Source organism: Arvicola amphibius, chromosome 11 (genome assembly GCF_903992535.2).
Source record: "Arvicola amphibius chromosome 11, mArvAmp1.2, whole genome shotgun sequence".
NCBI lineage: Eukaryota > Metazoa > Chordata > Mammalia > Rodentia > Cricetidae > Arvicola > Arvicola amphibius.
This window is the reverse complement of record NC_052057.2, coordinates 117,097,841-117,110,586: the sequence shown is the minus strand read 5'-3', so window position 1 is coordinate 117,110,586 and position 12,746 is coordinate 117,097,841. Positions and strand designations below refer to the sequence as shown.

Genomic DNA, 12,746 nt, shown 5'->3' with positions numbered 1-12,746 from the left:
TGCATGGGTGCTGGGGGTTAAACCGAGGTTCCCATGTGTGAGAAACACTTGTCTGACTGAGCAATCTCCCCAGCCCCAAACCAGCCTATTCTGAGTGGTTTGCACATAAAGGCAAAATGAAGTTCCCAGCAAGAGACCGACCAGGCAGGTCTGTGCTTTTCTCTTGTAGCTGCTTCTTTTTTATTCACGTCGCCGCTTGCGAACTGATGGAAACATGTATCTCTGTCACCAGAACCAGTGTATTCTAGAACCCTAAACATCAAGTTAACAGTAAGAAAATAATAGGAAAAGCACCATATCTGGCTCCGAGAAATCATCAACTTAATTACTTAGTGTTCTTTCAGGATATCTGACACAACATGGAACTCTGGTGTACAATAATCCACTTTCTAATTTAGTGGCTTAAAACACTCGTTATTGCACAAGCTGAATGTTTTGAAAGGGCTGTAGTACGCTGTCCCACCTGACTCAGCATGCTGCTGGTTGGTTATTTTTGGCTTTGTTGTTTTGTCAGCCATCTTTCTCTTCCCCCATTTCCCCAGTAATTGTACCCCTGTACAGGGTGACTCATGGCTCCAATAACTATTCCAAGACCATACCTAATATACAAATAGTTTTCAAGGATCTGCTTAATAATGTTCATTGGGCCAAACCACATGGCCCAAAGTCACTGACGGAGGGGATTTCTTGAGACTGCAGTCCAGGTATGGTTCCCTGAAGTGCTACCATTGTAAACAATCTGGTGATTCTAAGGCAACCAACTAAGGTCATGGTACCTCACTTTACAAAGACTTAGGGACCGTGTCAGTTGTCCTGGTTAATATAAATGGTAGCTTATGCTATAACTCTTGCTGGCATGAAGTCCAAGGTTTCTTCTGGCCATGACTGTCTCAATGCTTATCCTGATTCCCAGCAGTCTGCTGTGGACAACTTTAAATACTCATGCTTGGGGAAGGTGGCCCTGTTGATTAGCCCGAATGAGCTGTTGGAAGTAGAGCGGTAGATGTAAGACGAGTAATGCGTTGTGCTCTAGCAGTTTGTAGCATTTCAAAGAAAGCCCTGTGAGTGCAAAAAGAGAAATTCCTCCACTATTCCTGAAGCTTCACAAGAATGATGCATTGTTGACCCGTGGTAAATTTACTTCTTTTCTCTAAGCTTACTGTGTCTTGGTTCTTCCTAGGAAGGATGTGGTTAAACCAAAGCAGAATTAAATTACTAGAAACTTGTAAAAAAAGCTCTACCAGGGTGTATGTCTGCAAATATACAATATCAAGAAGAAATCATTTCCATGATTGGAGAGATGACTCAGCCCTTGTGAACACTGGCTGCTCAGAGGTCCTGAGTTCAATTCCCAGGACCCATATGGTGCTTCACAAGCATCTATGACTGCAGTCACATGGGATCTGATGCCATCTTCTGGTGTGGATACATGAAGACAAAACACCCATATACATAAAGCATATAAATAAATAAATCCCTTAAAAGCGTTTTGAGTGAAACCATCACCTTGTTCCATTAACTTATAGTAATAAAACAATTTAAACAGAGATGATGGCTCAGCTAGTTAGGGGTTTGCTGCACAAGCATGAGAACCTGAATTTGAATCCCCAGCACCCTTGTAAAAAGCTGTCCATGGTAAAACACGCTTATAACCCTAACCCTGGGGAATCAGAGAAAACAAAGTCCTTGGGGTTTGCTGGTCAGATAGTGTTGTGGAACTGGTGAGCTTCAGGTACAGTAAGGAATCCTGTTTCAAATAATTAGGTAGACAGAAAAGACACCTAACTGTGACCTCTGCATCCCCCCCCACATACACACATGCAATTGAAAGACTCCATATTCTACTAGAGATACTTGCTCAGTCATGTTCATTGCCTCTCTATTTACAAATTAGGAAAAAGAAACATCAATGCCTTTCCACTGATAAATGGATGACGGAATGCACACAGCCACAGCGGACATACTTCCAGCTGTAAACAGAAATGGAATCATGATGTTGGTAGTTACATGGATGAGACTAGAAAATAATATGCTGATCAAGGTGACCCTGATCCAGAAGACAGATGCTGTTCTGTTATTTGTGGGTCCTAATTTTAAATTTTCACAAATGAGTGTAAAAACAGAATCCAGGAAAATAGAAAGGAATCATGGGGGAGCAGGGCAGAGGAGCTCTAGAGAGGGGTGTAGTGGGACTGAGGTACATAGAGTGAGAAATGGGCGAGGGTTCTCACTGGGGAGGGAGGAGGAAGACAACGGGGTAAGGTGGAGAGATGGTAACACTTAAGGTTGTTTGAAAAGGCCACAAGAAAGCCAGGCGGTGGTGGCGCACACCTTTAATCCCAGCACTCGGGAGGCAGAGGCAGGCGGATCTCTGAGTTCGAGGCCAGCCTGGTCTACAAGAGCTAGTTCTAGGACAGGCTCAGGGAAACCCTGTCTCGAAAAACCAAAAAAAAAAAAAAAAAAAAAAAAAAAAAAAAAAAAAAGAAAGAAAGAAAGAAAAGGCCACAAGAAAACATTTTATTAGCTTTCTTAACAATACACATATGTACTATGTACGCATTATCCATTTTTAATTGAAGTCATTTCAGATGGGGTGAAAATGCTCTCGAGCGTTATAGCCTACAAAAAACACTTAATGTGGGACATGGAAAACCTTCAGTTTTTGGTCAGAAACATCCAAGAGACGCCCTACCCCCACCTCCAACAGTGTGGTTTCCCTCCCTTTGTTTTGTAATGACTTTGAAAAATATGTGCTGGACCTAGAACAGGAAACATATGAAAAGTATTAACTCTTATCTGTATTGTTTAGAATTTCATATATGTATACAGTTCCCACTTCAACTCCCACACATCCCTCCCCATATGGCTCCTGTCCAAAATTCATTTCTTTTTTTTTTTTTTTTTTTTTTTTTTTTACTAACCCACTATGTGAGAAACGAGTCCTCCATGACTCATTAGCTTCAACCAAAACAAGAACACAAATGGGGAAAATGTCAAGCATGAAAAAGGCCAAGATTCTGTTCCTTGGCTGGCTTAAGCTGCTTCTACAAGACCCATTAGTCTAACGGGTGGGGAGGGACACTGTGATAACTGATGCATTGAACTGCCCTGGATGCTTTCATCATAGAAAAGATTCAAGCTAGCTAAAGATGGTAACAGGCTTTTTAAAATTAATGATGAACGAATCATTAAAATGAATGCAAGATATAAGAACGATTTTTACAGTGGTGACTAATAATACATAATTCTTAAAATCTGTAGTATTTCTAATCGTATAAATATGTACTAATGTCAATACTGGTGACCACATATACCACGTGTCCAAGAACCACTCAAAGTGTTTGGCTTGTATGTTTGAGAAGTTTCTTTCTTTCTTTCTTTCTTTCTTTCTTTCTTTCTTTCTTTCTTTCTTTCTTCCTTTCTTTCTTTTTTATCACAGAAGGCATTAGATGATAGAGTTAGCGGGGAGGGAAAAAAATCAGAATGGTCTGTAGGCCACTTTACTAATGTTCCTCCCATCTGAAACCTCTTGAGCCAGGCATCGTAATCTACATTACTTTCAGCACCATTGTCTTCCCTGCTTCTACTTGTGTGGCTCATTAAGCCTCACTTAAAGCATTCAACTGCTTTCCTAATCTGAAGGCCCAAAGTCCATACTCCTCCAACAAGCAGCATGGCCAAGCCTGCCCCAGAAATACCTCAACTTTTGTCTTAGTAACTGTTTTATTTCTGTGAAGAGATACAATGACCAAAGAAATTCTTACAAGAGAAAGCCTTTAACTGCAGGCTTGCTTACAGAGGTTTAGTGCATTATCTTCATGGCAGAGAACATGGGGGTCAAGCAGAGGGGTATTAGTGCATTGGCTTGCAAATGTGAGGACCTGAGAGAGGTCCCCAGAAAATATGAGCCAGCCACAGTAGCATGTATTTTTTATCCTGACCCTGGAGAGTTGGTTAGGCTTGTCCCTGGGGTTCACTATCCAGTCAGCATATCTTAGAGGGTGAGTGTCAAGTTAGTGGCAGATGCTGTCTCAAAAAATCAAGGCGAATAGCATTTGAGAAATGACCATTGAAGAATGGTTGCCCTCTAGTCTCCACATGCAGATATGTGCGCATGTGCACGCGATCACACACACCCACACCCCCCACAGAGCTATTGACTAGATTCATCTTACCCTATCAACTGAAGTCTCCATGAAGTTCATCCCTGGAACTAACCTGTCATGAACACATGGAATAATTTTTTTGTATTTTGTGGAAATTTATTAAAATAAAACAATCCATTATTTCAGTCATGAAAACACAAGAAAAATTTGGGTTTGCATAATAAAAATATTACCCAAGTGAAAAATATTTAAAATTAAAACTATGAACTCTGAGCCCTTCCAAGGGCTATTGGAATGTGGACGTGGAGCGTTTAAGTTAATAATCAAAATTTCTGAGTTATAAACCTCATTAGTATTAGGAGATGCCTCAGCATAGCTCAAGTCCTGCATAAGTCTGGCTGTTGTTGACTGTTCCCCATCCTAAATAAACCAAAACGGTGGGACAAAACCATGCCCTCAAAGAAAAGCCTACTGTGTGCAAAGAACATCTAAACCTCTAGCTTTCCCGAAGACTGCCTGACGTCACCAGAGGAGCAGATGAAGCACATACACACTGCTCTCCAGAGGAGGTTAGAAGTGGAGACTGCTCCTGCACCTTCCGTGGAAGAAGAGCCCTGACCGTGTGTCTTCCTGCTCTCATGAGGGTTGAAGGTTAGCTCCTGAAATGCACACACTCTGCCCCCAGTACAGTTTCTTTTTAAGACTATGAGATACTTCAACTCACACCTTTCTGTCCCCTTAGTCAGTCTGGACTAGAAACCTTGACCCCAGTCATTCATTTCTTATTTTCCCTTCAGCCGCTCATCTCTGGAAGACTCTGTACTGATCCTTTTCTTTTTTCCCCTAACTCTCTTCCTATCTATTTCCAAGAATCACGCAATGCCAAAGAACGCTGTCCCCAAAGCTCAGCTCAGACGAAGACGATTGTATTGTTGACGACAGCGCTTTCACTGTGCATGCAAAGTTCCCTGCTCTTGCAGAAACACAACTATGTTCATAGCAGCATCATTTTTCATAGCCAGAACCTGGAAACAACCTAAATTCCCCTCAACCGAAGAATGGATAAAGAAAATGTGGCACATTTACACAATGGATTACTACACGGCAGAAAAAAATAATGACATCTTGAAATTTGCAGGCAAATGGATGGATCTAGAAAACATTATATTGAGTGAGGTAACCCAGTCCAGAAAGACAAAAATAGTATGTACTCACTCATAAATGGCTTTTAGACATAAACCAAAAAAACAAAACAGCCTACAATTCGCAATCCCAGAGAACCTAAACAACAATGAGAACCCTAAGAGAGACATACTTGGATCTAATCTACATGGGAAGTAGAAAAAGACAAGATCTCCTGAGTAAATTGGGAGCATGGGGACCATGGAAGAGGGTAGAAGGAAAGGGGGGAGAGAGGGGAGTGGAAAAAAATATATAGCTCAATAAAAAACAACAGAAAAAAAAACACAAATATCAAGGATAAAAGCAGACACAGCCACATGCTCTCTCCACGTTTCTTTTGACAGGCCTGTGCACCTGCTCTTTCTTTTCTTTTTATTAATAAAAACTGTTTTTCTCCATTTTTAAGTTTTTTTAAAAAAAAAACTATCTTTTTTTTCTATTTTACAAACCAATCCTAGTTCCTACTCCCTCCCCTCCTCCCATTCCCTCCACCTTCCCTCCCACCCCACAGCCATCCACTCCTCAGAGAGGGTAAGGCACATTGCTTTGGGGAAGGTCCAAAGCCCTCCCTTCTATTCTAGGCTGATCAAAGAGAATAGGTTCTCAAAATGCCAGCACAAGCAGTATGAATAAATCATGATCCCACTGCCAGTGGTCCCGCAGTCTGCCCCAGCCATACAACTGTCATCCACGTTCAGAGGGTCTAGTTTAGACCTATGCTGGTTCCTTCCCTGTCCGGCTAGAGTTTGTGAGCTCCCATTAGCTCAGGTAAACTGTTTCAGTGGGTGAACCCATAAAGGTCTTGACCTCTTTGCTCATATTCTCACTCCTCCCACTCTTCAGCTGAACTTTGGGAGCTCAGCCCAGTGCTCTGCTGTGGGTCTCTGCCCCTGTTTACATCAGTTGCTGGATGAAGGTTCTATGGTAACATTTGACTACAGGTCAAGGCCAGTTTGGGCACCCTCTCCTCTATTGCTTAGGAGTCTTGGCTGGGGTCATCCTTGTGGATTCCTAGGAATTTCTCTAGTGTCAGGTTTCTTGCTGGCCCCATAATGGAAAACTCCTCCATTGCTGGTGAAAATGCAAACTTGTACAACCACTCTGGAAATCGGTATGGCGGTTTCTCAGAAAATTGGGAATAAACATACCTCAGGACCCAGCAATATCACTCTTAGGCATATATCCAGAGGATGCTCATACTACAAGGACATGTGCTCAACTATGTTCATAGCAGCATTATTTGTAATGGCCAGAACCTGGAAACAACCTCCATGCCTCTCAACCAAAGAATGGATAAAGAAAATGTGGTACATTTACACAATGGAGTACTACTCAGTGGTTAAAAAAATAACATCTTGAAATGTGCATGCAAATGGATGGAACTAGAAAAAAACATCCTAAGTGAGGTAACCCAGACCCAGAAAGATGAGCATGGTATGTACTCATAAGTGGATACTAGCTCTAAAGCAAAGGATAACAGAGAAGCTAAGTAACAAGGTGAACCCTGAGAGAAACATACATAGATCCCCCCTGGAAGGGGAAATAGACAAGAACTCCTGACAAAATTGGGAGCATGGGAGTCAGAGGAGAAGGGAGAGGGAAGGAAAAGAGGAGGGGAGTTGGGGAGTAGGGAGGAGAACTTGAAGGGATGGGATAGTTGAGATGGAGAAAGGACAGAGATGAGAGCAAGGAAAGAGATATTTTGAATAAGAACTCTTAGAGTGGATTTCATTGTATATCTTGTAGTCTGTTCTCAAGCACAGTAATATCAGTTCTATGCTTTTGCCCAGAAAAGAATTGCCTGGGGAACTATAAGAATTGATGAGAAGGATCAATGCTTGGGAAAGTCTAGAACAGAGGCTCCAGTGTAAGTGCAGGGTCATCCTAGTCCACGGATGTGCAGAGCCGTTGTATCATAATTTTAATAGTGCTGTAAATCCCATATGAAGGAGGAAAGCTTCCTTTTAAAAACATAATCTTTTATTATATTGATTATTTGTGGTGTGTGTGTTATATGTGTATGTATGTGATATGGTGTGGTGTGTGTTTGTATGTGGTATTAGGTATGGTATGTGCGTGGGGGGTATGGTATGGTGTGTGTATGTGTAGTATGTATGTGTGGTGTGGTGTGTTGTGGTATGGTGTGTAAGTGTGTGTGTAATGTGTATGTTTGTGTGTATGTGGTGTGCTGTATGTGTGTGTACACAGTATGATCATGAAAGTTAGAGGATAATTTCAGAATCAATTCTCTCCTTCCACACTGGGGATCAAATTCAGGTCACAATGTTTGGGGGCAAGCACCTTTACCCACTGAGACATTTCACCAGCCCCAATTTTTTTTAAATTAAGATTTAGAATCAAGCTTGTTGGCAAATGCCTGTAATCCCAGTATTTGGGAGACTGAGGCAGGAGTATTAGAAACACAGGGACAGAATCAGCTACACAGGAAGTTTAGAGCCAGCCTGAGCTATCTAAGACACTGTTTCAAAGAGAGAAAGAAAGGAAGGAAGAAAGGAAGAAAGAAAAAAAAGAAAGAATTGTGTTACTTTTTGTTTGATCCTTCCTTTTTTTAAATCACAAAAGACTTACATTTACTAAAGTAAGAGTATCATCTTAAAGAAATAATGCAATAATTAAATCCAAGATGAAAAATATTTCTGTTATTTTTATCCCTTAAACACGATCTTTAAAGACAACCTTGAAAGCACAATGTTTTCTGTGTGTTTTTTTTCCACACTGAATTTCTGCAATTTCCAAAAATAATTATTGTTTCTTGCAGTGCAATCCATTTATGGCCTCCTCAGGGAAAAAGGTGGCCAAGAACTGTTTCTTGGTAAATGCTCCAGATTTATTCTAGCTTATTTCGTAATATAAAAAAGGGGGGGAGGCACCCTAGGCTGTATTAGTTGGCTTAAGAGGCAGTGTGGCCACACATTCTTCTTTAGACTACAGAGAAAGACATTAAGAAAAGATCAAAGGAGAACATAGAGGTGGCTTGTTGAAAAGGTGTGTATAGGTTTTTTTGTGTGTTTGTGTGTGTGTGTGTGTGTGTGTCTGTCTGTCTGTCTCTGTATAAAAAAAATTTACTTAGTTTTTAGAATACAGATTTTTCTTTTTATCATAGGAAAGAATATTGGTTTCAACTATTCAGTTTGTTGCTAAATACTCTTCCTGCCAAAAAATAAAAACAACAACAAAAATTATATCAGAACATTTGTCCGCATGATGAACTCACACGTCACAAAGAAACACTTAGCCTTGTGGGTGCAGGTAGATGGCAGCACTCTCCCCAACTCCAACCCAAAACTTGAGGATGAAAAGCAGTGGCCCCCTCAGTGTTCACAGACTGATTTAAAGGGTCTACTCTGAGCGAGTCAGTTTTAAGGGTTCACTCACTAAATGATTTTGTGGATAAATGAACACCAGAAACTCTGACGGGCTCTGCCATGGCCAGCGAGTCATCAGAACACTAGTCTGAAAGCTTGGTTCTAAAACTAGGTGATAGGTGACAGATGGCATGGATGGGGGTTGGGATTGCAGTCTCTCAGAACACACCCCAACACCTTACTCTCAGCACAAAGGAGATTTATTACCCGGGAGGGGCAAGTGGGGCATGCAGGCCCTGGGGCGGGGGAGGGGGGTACAGGGGTGGGGTGCAGGGGTGGGGTGCGAGCTGTCTTTGGATAGGACAAAGCAGCAGCAGTAGCAGCAGATTTTTTTTCTTTGTTGTTGTTTGTTTTCTTTAGGAGTGAGTTTTTTAAGGAGAAAAGGGGGTGTGGGGAGAGTTCTTTTAGGGTGAGTCTCTCTAGGGCAAGTTGGTGAGATCTGATTGGACAGGTGTAGCCAGTGTAGCTAAATAATGAATTGATTGCTGAAGCTTGGTGTTTAGTCAGGAAAGAGTCAGTGCCAATAGAAGGAACAGAACTTGGGGGCTGGCTTTAGGAATGTAATGTAACAGTTTAGCAAGGGAGAGGGAAGGGAAAAGAGCCAAACCCGAATGCAAAGCCTGGGCCTGCTAGAGAGCCCTTCAGTATGAGCTGAGCAAAGTCCACTGTGTCTCTGGAGAGTTCGGTGGCTTCATGGAAGAAGTGGCTTTCAGTTTTAACGCTGGGAGTAAACGTGATAGGAATAGAGAAATGGCAAGAGAAACCCTATACAGAAGACTCAAAAAAACAAAGTAACCAACTTTGAGAAGCTTGAGTCAGACAACATTTCAGAATTGATGAAATCAGCTCAGAGATGCTGGGTAATCCTATCTGCCAAACACCGGTGCAGACTCCACATGCAAAGGCCGATGTATTTAACCTTCCTCCAGACCTACAAGGGGGATACAATTTCTAACAGTGTTGAGCTGAGGAGACCAGAGGACTTCTGCAGCTGGGACAGGCGAGGCTAGTCCCCACATCGACGAAGGCCATCTACAGAAACTGCATTCCCAACTGAAGTGGTGAAATTTTCACCCTGACCCCTGCCCTACCCCTTCTGTGCTATCTCTAATCTCTTCCTGATTCCCCTACTTCTGCCAACAGATCCGATCCACTTGAAAACTCTTCACCAGAAATCTCCTGATTGCTTCCTCTCTCATCCCTGACACTGTGTAACTCAGGAACTGCTTGGATTTTCCCTTTTGTCCATCCCCTCTGACTTTTCTGTAGTCCGGGCCACTGTCACTGTCCACCTGGAATAATAATTCTCTTAGCTGATCTTACACTCTTGTACTCTCTTTCTTTGGCGAGTGGTCCCCACAGTCTGTATCTTCTGGGAGTTTGAAATGAATGAAGAGGCCCAGGTTCTCCCCATTTGTGTTCAGAGATGTATCGAACCACACATTTTCCCACTGGGGATTGAGAGCTTTTCCTCAAATAATTTCTCTACGCTACAACTGGCAGGGCCTTTGAAGATGCAAATTAGATCAAGCCCTTTCTTCCACTAAATACCCATCACTCATTTTCGCTTCAAAGTTCTTCTTCAGAGATATTGTTCCACTCTGTCATGTGGGTTTTTCTGTTTATTCTCCATGTCTTCTTTGCCTGAGTCACCCACTGTCTCTCGCTTGTTTGCACATGCTACAAAGACAGGGATGTCTTGCTCTTCGATGTAGCTTAAGCACTTTATACAGAGGCCCTTCTGTTGTGTAATAATCATTTGTAGTAAAGAAGAAAAGAGAGAGAGGGGAAATGGCGGAGGAAAAGACAGGGAAAGCTCTGTCCTGGCAGCGTAAATATAAACCTTACAAAGTGGTAACTTCAGTAGATGATGCAAGTCTTTAAAGGCCTCGGAGCTGAGGAGCAGCGGGGGTGGGAAAATTCGGGAGAGTAAGTCTGTAGGGTGTGTTGAATCACTGGGCTGTGACTGATGAGGTGGATTTAGCAATCTGAGGGTGGACCAGGAAGTCCACAAGCAGAAAGCAGCGCTAAACTGAAGAGCAGGATGACTTCTGTAGGCAACGCAGCTTGAGCTAAGGGGTATTGCTCGGCCTCTGGTGAACAGACCAGAGAAATTCAGAGGTAAAGCTACCCAGAATGTTTATGTTTCCAATCTAGACGAGAATACGGTGGGCAACACTGTTAACAAAAAGTGATAAATATAACAGTCGAAATGTTCTTTGCCTAAGAGGATGAGGTCAGAAAAGTGTCCTTCCCAGGACTATTGAGTGACATTTGAATTTGTTAGAGGAATACCTACCTGATAGTGACAGAACACACAGGAAACAGAGACAGGCTTGGGATTAGCTATGAAGAGGTCAGAGTTGACACTATTGGAAACCCTGGTGCCTGAGACAGCTGGGCATGAACAAAAGTAACCACTAGTTTAAAAATGAAGAAAGTAACAAGCATCTTCCAGCTCCTTTGCTCTTCCAGGGGTAAACACACTAACAACTTACTGGGGATCCTCTTAGCCTTGCCTCTGCTTATTTCTGCCTGTCCCATGGCTGCCCTTGGAAAGCATCTTAGAGTCAGCCCCAAGAACACCAAGCAGATACTACTGGGAAACATATACCTCAACTCAGAAGCATACCAACCTCAACTGACTGTACAGAGACATAAAACATCAGGACACCAAAGGCATAGGGCTAAGGTACCCAATTAAAAGGCAAAACCCTCCCATCACTAGCTGCCGACTACCTGCCTTCCTGCCTTGCTTCTCTGCCCCCACTCCCCCCAGCTCTGCAGAAATGCATTTACTTCCTGCAGTCCTTTGCCAGATAAGACTGCTACTGTCTGGGGCACTAGCTCCTCGTCTCACCCCAGCCTATGCCAAAGGTGTAAAAGTTGATGTATAAGTCAGCCTTATTGCTTCAAGGTGTAGATCTTTCAGCCTATGCTGCAGCATTTCCAATGGGACCAAACAGTGCTGAATGAAGAGAGTTGGGAAGTCCTAAAGAAACGAAAGAAACCAATCAGCTGCAAAGTTGATTTGAAGACTAAATCTAAAGATATTATAGCTAAACCTGTTCAAGACGCTGCCAATAACACAGATGAAGAGAACCACCACCGCTCCTGTTCTTCCCTGTTCTGTCACCAAGGAGGGCTTTGGGAAGATCAGCCAGTGTTAACACTGTGGGACTCAAGAGAGGTGTGATGTTAGTTGTTGATGCTGTAATTGCTGAACTGAAAAAAAAACTGGTCTGGACCTGTGGCAAGGCCAGAAGAAATCGCTCAAGTTGCTACGATTTCTGCACATGGAGACAAAGACATTGGAAACGTCATGACCTATACAATGAAAAAGGTTGGGAAAAAAGGCATCATTACAGTGAATGATGGATAAACCCAAATGATGAATTAGAAAATGTTGATGGAATGAAATTTGATAAAGGACCTATTTCCCTATATTTTATTAATACATCAAAAAAATCAACAAATAGGAATTTAAAGTTGCCTATGTTCTGTTGAGCAAAAAGAAAGTTCTAGTATCATCTGTCATGCCAGCTCTCAAAATTCCCAGGGCTCATGAAAAGCCCTTGGTCGTAATTGCTGAAGATGCTGTTGCAGAAGCTCTAATCGCAGTGGCTTTGAACAGGCTGAAAGGTGGTCCTCAGGTTGTAGCAGCCAGAGCTCCCAGGGTTGGGAACAATAGAGAGAACCAGTTTGAAGATAGAGCTGTTGCTACTGGTGGTGCAGTATTTGGAGAAGGGGGATTGAATCTAAATCTTAAAAATGTTCAAACTCACGATTTAGATTGCAACTAAATCTCTAAAACATCAAATATATTTATCTATGGCCACCAAAAACGTGTCGACAACTGCACAGATTCTTCTCTGACAAGCTAGTAGGGAACAATTCTGCCATCTAGCATGCCAAAACTGGTGACCTCAAGAGAGTACTAACTCAGTAAAGAGCCAGACCAACGACTCGTTGTAACGAACATTTGCTAGTAAAGTTGATTGGACAAAAGGGCCTACTGTGTGACACACTGCTTTCAATACCAGCGGGGAAAGGTGGAGGAGCAAAGAGGGAT

The 12,746-nt window shown here is 42.4% G+C and overlaps 1 pseudogene; it reads left to right on the top strand.

Annotated features, from left to right (window-relative positions):
- Nucleotides 1-11,463: 11,463 nt before the first annotated feature.
- On the top strand, nt 11,464-12,539 carry LOC119826730 (annotated as a pseudogene).
- The last annotated feature ends 207 nt before the right edge of the window (nt 12,540-12,746 follow it).